Consider the following 7,583-nt stretch of genomic DNA (forward strand, 5'->3'; position numbering starts at 1 on the left):
TGACTGGACCGCCAAGGTAACATACATTGATGACAAATAATTGACATGATTTATAGTAATATTAAACAATTCTGAATTTAAAACAAAAAATATAAATTTTGATACCTACGGGGTCTCAAACCCAAGTCCCCTCAAATTAAATGGTAGTCACTATATTGTAAATATGAAAAGTAATCTAAGAGGGGTTGCATGAATTAGATTAATTGATATTAGTGAATTTTTCTCGATAATGAATGCTAACATTCATAATCGAGAAAAATTCACTAATACCGATTAATCTAACTAATTCACCCGCTCTTAAATCACGTTTCATATTTAAACTGACTATCATTAAATTTGAAGGAACTTGAGTTTGAGACCTCATGGGTACAAATTTTATATTTTATATTTTAAATTTAGAATTGATTAATATTACTATAAATCATGCGAATTATTTGTCACAAGTGTACGTTGGCATAGTGGTAAAGGTATAGGATGTGACCTAAATGTCTTAAGATCGATTCCTTTTCAGAACAAATCTTATCTTTTTTTGTATTTTAAAATCTGAATTGTTTAAAAATAAAATCAAAATTAAAAATAAAAATCAATTTAGTAATTAAAATATGAAAAATGAAAAATAAAATACGACTTGCCGGTCCAGTCACGGTTTAAAAGTAGAAGAAAAAACCAGTTTGAAAAAAATATCCCCAGAAGGACTAATATGACCCGGTTATATTTTGTAAGGGATTAAATCGGATCCTATTTTTTGTGAAGGACTAATTTAGGTTCTGTAGTTTTTGTGAGGGACCAAAATGGGTCTTCACTCAAAAAAATAATATTTATGATCCAAAAATTTAATTCAAAAATGGTATACGGGAAAAAATTTATTATTGATTTAAATATTTATGTATACGAAAATTTACTATTGATCCATATATTTTTGTAAATGATACTTAAACATAAATAATATTTAAATACGAGAAAAATCTATTATTGATCTAAATATTTTCATATATAAAAAATGATATTTATGATCCAATTTTTTTTTATCCAAAAATTGTATACGAAAAAAAATTTATTATTGATCTAAATATTTTTATATACAAAAATTTACTATTGAAATATATATTTTTGTAAACGTAACCTAAACATAAATAATATTTTTATACGAGGAAAAAATCTATAATTGATATAAATATTTTTCTATATGAAAAATGGTATTTATGATCCCAAAAAATTTAATTCAAAAAGGTATACGGGAAAGAAATCTATTATTTATCTAAATATTTTTATATACGAAAATTTACTATTGATCCAAATATTTTTGTAAATGATACTTAAACATAAATAATATTCGTATACGGTAAATAATCTTTCATTGTTCTAAATATTTTTCTATATGAAAATGGAATTTATGATCCAAAAATTTTAATTAAAAAATGGTATACGAGAAAAAATATATCATTGATTTAAATATTTTTATATACGAAAATTTACTATTTATCCAGATATTTTTATAAATAATACCTAAACATAAATAATATTTAAATACGGGAAAAATCTATTATTGATCTAAATATTTTTATATAAGAAAAATAGTATTTATGATCCTAAATTTTTTTTATTGAAAAATGGTATACGGGAAAAAATGTATTATTGATTTAAATAATTTTATATACGAAAATTTACTATTGATCTAGATATTTTTGTAAACGTTACCTAAACATAAATAATATTTGTATACGGGAAAAATTCTATAATTGATCTAAATATTTTTCTATATAAAAATGGTATTTATGATCCAAAAAAATTTAATTAAAAAATGGTATACGAAAAAAAATCTATTATTGATCTAAATATTTTTATACACAAAAATTTATTATTAATCCAAATATTTTTGTAAACGATACATAAACATAAATAGTATTTGTATATGGAAAAAAATCTTTTATTGATCTAAATATTTTTCTATATGAAAAATGGAATTTATTATTGATCTAAATAGTTTTATATACGAAAAATTTATTATTGATCTAAATATTTTTTCTTTTTAAATGTTCTATTTAAAATAAATGTATTATGTAAAGAAATGCGTGTAGCAGAACTCGTGCGTATGCACGGGTTTGTTACTAGTTACATTTAAGATTTAAAATTTTATTCACAATATTGTAAAAGTCTATCTTCTCCCGTTTAAGATTGTGTAACATGTGTTGGTTTGATTTAGCTTTAAGAGGAAGAATCAAATTTTTTTGTTATATTTGATTTTACATTTTTTTCTTACAAAATTTAAAATAAATCAAATCGATGAACAATAGATTGCTTTGATTTAGTTTCATCGGTTTAATTTTTTTTTTAAATATAAGAAATTACAAATCGATGAAAAAAAATTCTTTCAAATACCACAATTTTATTTTATATTATTAAAGTAATTACATAAATTATAATGAAAAAATAATATATATTGATTAAAAAAATACAATAGCACAATATACATTTTTTATAACAAAGATGGTAATAAATTGGGAAACAAACGAAATAATAATCTCCTTGTTTATTTTAATTGTTGTTTTTTCTTCTTTACCGTACTAAGATAATTATTAAATTTTGTCATTTTTTATACAATTGTTTATCTTTTTTATATATCTTGTAAAAGTGATTCTGTGTCCCTTTTATATGTTTAAGAAAAGGGAAGATTTGCTTAGCATACAAAGGATTTGCTTAAAGAATCAATGGTTTTTAATTTAAAGTTTTTAATTTGAGATTTTTGGATTTTGAAGATGGTGGATGTTTATAAAGATGAAAAATGAGAAGAGGGAACAAGATGAAGAAATAAATAAAAATTAGTTATTGACGATTCACTATTATTATGAGTCTTTCGCAAGCTCATAAAGAAAGGTCCAAGATTGAACATCGAGTGGAAAGAAATACAGATTAGCTAGATCTTTGATATAACTAGAAGCAGACAATCCCACCCTCAAGCACATCAATCACTGTTCGATCCAATTTGACAGTTGCCCGTACATCACTCTACATCCTACACGAGTAGTTTCAACCTCTCTTAGTATATAAGGATAAAGTTTTACATTTTAGGTATTCAAATCCATTCTTACTCATATATTACTTCTGATTTCTTTCACTATCATATGTATTGGAGTGCTAATATTTCAGGTCAACCCCCTTTCCACCACATCAGAAGTACAAATCGCCATAGTAAGACACAACATTATTACCTCACCTTTCATTTCTAGTTCCTAACCGAACATTGGAAACGTTTTTGGGAATCGAATTTTGATTCCCTCTAATCTATCGAAAAACAATAATCTTTCCATCAAAGATCCATATCTCATTTTCTTGAAGTTTCAACGATCTTTCTTGAAGTTTCAATCTCCTCCTCCTATAGATATATCATCATATTCATTAAGTATGGTAACATCCAAAATCACTTGATCCACATTCAACGACATTGAATCTACTAGATGTCATATTCCTCATTCTCTTCCAGAAAAAGATGATCCATCTTTGGTGGTATCTCTTTCTGAACCTACAGAATAAGACTTCATTTCTCCAAGAGTCTGATAAGAAACATTCCAACCTATTTCGTTCTTCATATTCGCACAACAACCTCGCCAAGGCGAACCTTCACACAACCTCATCCTCTACGTGTTATATCTAGATAAGAAAGGCTCAAAAGCCTTCTACTGTTGCAGGCAAATGCCGGAGTTCAGGGAGCCACAAATTTGTTATACAATTTCTACAATCTGGTGCACCAACATAATTTACAATTCATGGTAGAAAGGATTTTCAAGATTAAAGAGAACTTTCAATATGCCCCCACCAAGAGACAATGTTGTACGGGAGGCAACCTCTCAAAGCGGTCAGGGCGTTGCGCCGAGCCAATTCTTACTAGCACAAATACTCTAAAGAGAAAAGTGATAAAATAAATAGTTTGTGACTGGTACTAATGACAAAGTGATAGTCATACTCCTCACGGGGTCTGTCGCCCTCATAATTCACCAACATGTCATCCTCGAACAAGGGAAAAATATAATGCAGATGCTCCGATTCCGGAGCAAAAGAATAACCTGTTGTCTATCTGAATCATCGAAAGTAGGATCTCAATGTATTTAGAGAAGCCTATAAAGCTTCAGAGCTATGGCAGAACCAGATATCTAAACGAACATGTAGATCTTGTAGACAATATGCTAGATTAGCACCACTTCCAAGGGGCGGCGAACTGTAGGCTCTTTGCAATAACCCTGACCGGAGCCATGATGATATGGTACAAAACCCTCTTGGATGGGAGCATAGATTCGTAGAAATACCTCTATGACGCCTTCATCTCCCAACTTATAACCCAAAAGTAGAAACCCACAACCATGATCACGCTCAGCAGGGTCACTCAACGGAAGAAGGAAACCCTACGGGAGTAGATTGATCGTTTCCTAAAAATGGTAGTAGTAGTAGTAGTAGTAGTAGGGGGAATATATGATAGGCTGAAATGTTGGGTGATTAAGAAGAATTTGTAATCATACTGCATGCATGTTATAGGGAAAGATGGGGCTCGAGGGAGTCTATAATATGAGTGATTTGTTGAAAGAGCCCAATCCTTTATCAATTATGAAGAGGAGCTCCCTAACCGTTTGAAAACTAGGGTGGGCAAGGAGAAAAGGGGCAAGGCTAATGGGGTCGAAGAAGTTCCTCTTGTATAGATAGGTTTCCCTAAGCATAGTTCAAGCATCTAATGTCGGTAGACAAATGACCTTTCTTGTCGATGCACCCCGAGTTCAGGAATAATGGCTAAACTCTTCCTAGTCACGAAAAATAATGAACATATATCATCCTCCGCTATGTCTCAGTTAAGAGAATCATGAACATGTGCCTACGTCGAGATAGGTGAGCAGAGAGTAACCGACAGAACACAGGGGCCTTGAAGTACGAAACCCCCCAGTGGTCGAAGAATTAGTGTTACCTACCATGAGAGGTACAACTCGAAGAGTCCTTTTCATCTATTTCATTATTTTATAACATTTCATTTTGCATGCAAACCAATAATTAATAGTTTAGAAAGTGAAACACCAAAGAGATATTCGAGAAAAAAATGATATTCCTATTCTACTTACCAAAAATTATCGCCTAGCCTCTATCGACCTGACATCCACCAATAAACATGTCTTTATGCAACGATTCCTTTCTTTCTCTGTTGTCGCATCAAAATGGACAACACCATCGATGTTGCTCAGGCTCTCAAACAAATATATCAATTGCCTTTTATGTGAATTTCCTCTTAAGACAAGTCATCCATCTTATAAAAATATGAACATGAATCCATCAAGAAATGACTTAAATGCCAAAACTTAGAGAACCTTTCCGAACATTGGTAGGGAGGCCTGGGCTTTATGACATATATGTTGGCATGAGCCACCTCTTTGAGGGGAGTAACTAATAAATGTTGGTCTTTAAATTGTATCCCACACTCTAAGTATACCTTGAACCTTGATGCATTGCCCAAGAGATATCAAACCTTAACCCGGTGCTGAATCAGTGGAGTTGTATTGAGCTTTAAAGAGATGTAAGAAGATCGTTGTGGTCAATACACCCTTCTTGTATTCACACCAATACTCGAAGACATTGATGTAAGCCAAACATACCTAATGCAATTACTAATGAGCAATTAGTAAATGCTTAAACACGTCTACCTCGAAATCGTAGAAGGGAAGGCAAAATTCTATCAAGGAGAATTAAAATTCATGAAGGGGAATAACATACATCTGTTATTTGATGCATATACTCTTATTTTATTCAGGGAGAATCTCCCCCCAATCTTTAGGAGGTTCCACCTCCGTGAAAGCATGGTCTGGACCACCTTTAAAAACAAAAGTATAAGTAGAATCCAGTGTATCTTGGTCCATCCATATTGATGAGTTATACCATGTGGCCTTACCAACTTTAGGTTGAATGTCCCTCGTTATGAAAGATCTTATTAACACGCATAAGAAATGAATACAAATAGCAGCGTGAGACAAGTTCAGAGCCAAGTCTAGTGCGTCAGCTAAAATGTATGTGAAGTAAGCCACTAAACCAACAACAATCTCCTCTATTGAGACTTTCTTCTCTAAAAACTCTAATAAATAAAGCAAAATTGGAAGAAAGGGGAATCCGGGCATTACCTTAAAAGAAGAAAATGTGGAAGCTCATAGTCTAAAAAAGAAGACATGAATTGTTTGAGAATGAAGGACAATGCGAGAAACTAGTAATAAAGAAAGAAATCACAAATGAAGAAAAAGAATGAGAGTTTCTCAAAATCCACATGCAGCAAAGGAAAAAGATTGGTAGTCCAAGAACTTATATGCATTTTCATAGTAGTGAATTGTGCAAAGTACCACGTTGGGAAGTGTGAACCGCACATCCAACAATCAAGATCTCATTTGGGAGTGTTCAGAGCACTCAAGTATCATAGAACAGAGGGAGCACCATTAGCATCAGACACAGGGGCACACATCAGAATCTCCATGCTAAATATCGATAAAGAGACATTTAACGCACATGTTCCCAATGCTAATGATATCCCATAAAGACCCTTCTTCGGTTACTCTTGTTAAACATTCAGCATAAAGATATACCTAGTAATATCTCATTCTACATAATAAAACAAGGGCTCGGGATGCAAATATTCTGGACTGTTCGCAAGGCGCATATAAAAAGACCCAAGATCGAGTCTCGAATGGAAATACCTACGAAGCATGTAGTCATTATAACCAAAAAGAGGGTAATTCTGCCCACCAACTCGTCGATCACTATTCGATCCAATATGACGGTTGTCTGCATAACACGCCGCATTCAACGTGAGCAGTAGCCTAGCCAAAGATAAATTGAGTCATTTCAAGTATTCAAATTCATTCTCACTCCCACATTATTTATTGGGCGTTGGAGTGCAAATTGTAAATTAGTCCCCTCTCCACTGCATAAGAAATACAAATCTAATACAAATCCTTGGTAGTAAGATACAACTTTGTTACTTTGTCTTTTATTTCTAATTCCTAACCGAACGACTAATAATTACAATAGTTTTGCAAAATCTAAATGTTTCATTTTAAATTAAAAAAAGTAAACAATTAAAATAAAATAAAAAATTAATAAACAACATTAGTCCATCTTAAGATTAAAAAGTAAGGTTAAAAATTGATAAATAAATTTAAATTATTTAAAAATAACAACAACTAATTATAAAATTAGAAAAATAATAAATAAATTAAATGATAAAAATCTAATTAAACCTAATCTTTTTATAAGAGAGAATGGAGTCAAAGCTAATGACAAAAACAGCTAATTGTGAGCTGTGACATGTGATAGATATTATGAGATATTTTCATGATCGCAAAAAGAAAGATCATAAAAGCATCCACGAATGCAAGACTTCGGTTCTTTTTGTCGCCGTGGCATTGCACTTTTCACTTTTAGCATCCAAACAAACCCCTAGATATTTTCACCTCAATTTACAATAATACCCCCACTTTCTTTTTATCCTATTCTCTTATTTATTATTTTTTCGAAAATAATTACCATATTTTCCCTTTCCCTATATATAGTCCTATCTAGACACATCT

The sequence above is a fragment of the Vicia villosa genome, linkage group LG3 (genome assembly GCF_029867415.1).
Source record: "Vicia villosa cultivar HV-30 ecotype Madison, WI linkage group LG3, Vvil1.0, whole genome shotgun sequence".
NCBI lineage: Eukaryota > Viridiplantae > Streptophyta > Magnoliopsida > Fabales > Fabaceae > Vicia > Vicia villosa.